Here is a 1,820-nt window from a genome sequence, read left to right on the forward strand (position 1 = left end):
TCAACACCTCTAGAATGTCCGGAGAATTAGAGAGGTTTTGGTGTAATCATTCATTGGGGAAATGGAGCAATCGACTTATTTTGAGGTTCCGGTTCCAACTCATATGGAGTGTTGCTAGGTCTATCAGTTTAATATATTTCCCGGTCCTTAGACTTTTCATCCCTTACTAGAATAGATTTGTAAATTGTTTTCCCTCTTCTAAGAGTGGTGATAGACTTAATTTGCTCCATTTGATTTGGGTTGCTAACTTCATATTGCTGTTTTGGATTGGGAAGAGGTTAAGTTGGAAGGCTTCCTTTCTCTCTAATTGCAATTTTTGTCTCAAACCCTTGTATGGCCTTTGTAAGGTCTTGAAAGGCTTGTATCATACCTTGATTGAAACGCTCTTAATTTTGAAGATGTTTTAGAGCTGGATCCTCCTGAGGATTCCCTTAATTTAAATTTGATTAGGGAATCTTTGAGGAGTAGCAGTTTGTCCATTCCTCCAACTGAAATTTAGATGATTTCTCTAACTACGATTGTATGTAATTGAAGTGGATCCACTGAAAGATCTTTGGTAATTATTCAAGGCATTAGATTTCTCATTCAGTACCGCTTAAAAAGTAGGTATTGTTCAACAATTTTCAGTTTTGTGAATGTTGCAAGCACAAATACCGCAAACAGTTTTCGTAGCCTTATCGTTTTTTAATTCCATGGCCTCGAGTTTTCTTGTGAGATTAGCCACTTTAGCATGTATATCGTCATCTTCTTTTAGAAGATAAATTTTGCCCCTCTCCTTTGATTCAGTAGGCCTAAAAGTGGTGCTCGATTTTGGGGAGATGTCCCATGATTGTGTGTTTTTAGCAAGCTTGTCAAAATAATCCCACACATTATTGACCTCTTTATTCATGAATTTCCCATTGCACATTGTCTCGACCATTCGGCACATGGAAGAAGTTAGCCCATCGTAAAAGAAACTTGTTATTCATCAGGTTACAAAACCATGTTGTGGGCATGAATTGACAAGATCCTTGAACCACTCCCAACATTGAAAGAATATTTCATCTTCCTTTTGGGCAAAGTTCATGATTAATTTTCTAACGGTGTTCATTTTATAGTATGGGAAAAAATTTTCAATGAACTCGCTTGTCATGTCGTTTCATCTTCTAATAAATCGTGGACGTAATGAATGTAACCACGTCTTAGCTTTCTCCTTTAAGGAGAAGGGAAAAAGTTTCAGCCTGACCGTGTCCTCAGACATGTTAAGAAAATATAAAGTGACTATAATCTCATCAAACTCTTTCATGTGTAAATATGGATTTTCATATTTAAGTCCATGAAATTTTAGAAGGAGTTGGATCGCCCCTGGGTTGATATCCATGTCCTGTATTTTTCAGGAAAAATCATACATAAAGGCGTCCTCACTATTGAGGGTCAAATATTGCATATTATCCCCCATTTATATCTTGGTTTTATGAACATGATAATGCTTAATGGTTTATTTTATACATGTTTTGTTGTAAGGTGAATATGAGAGCTTAGATTGAAAAGAATGTTAAAATCATTAATGCTCAAGAATCACCAAGCTAAAGGTTGGATCTTAGAAGACCAAAAATGAAGAATTCACATGCCAAGATCCAAGAAAACCAAGTGAGAAATGAGGAAAATCAAAGATTTGAAGAGAATTTGCATAATTCTCGACCAATCGAAGCTCTTCCTCGACAAGTCGAAGATACTTCAACTCGAACTCCAACAACATGAACTCTTAATTTCACATGATCCTCGACTAGTCGAAGATTAGCCTCGACCATTCGAAGGTGATCCTCGACCAGTTGAAGGTT

General features: G+C 36.6%; 1 non-coding gene across 1 annotated transcript; it reads left to right on the forward strand.

Annotated features, from left to right (window-relative positions):
- Positions 1 to 977: 977 nt before the first annotated feature.
- On the forward strand, positions 978 to 1,084 carry LOC131222112 (small nucleolar RNA R71). Its single transcript, XR_009159824.1, has one exon. It is a non-coding gene; the product is annotated as a small nucleolar RNA R71 (small nucleolar RNA).
- Positions 1,085 to 1,820: the final 736 nt, after the last annotated feature.

Source organism: Magnolia sinica, chromosome 1, assembly GCF_029962835.1.
Source record: "Magnolia sinica isolate HGM2019 chromosome 1, MsV1, whole genome shotgun sequence".
NCBI lineage: Eukaryota > Viridiplantae > Streptophyta > Magnoliopsida > Magnoliales > Magnoliaceae > Magnolia > Magnolia sinica.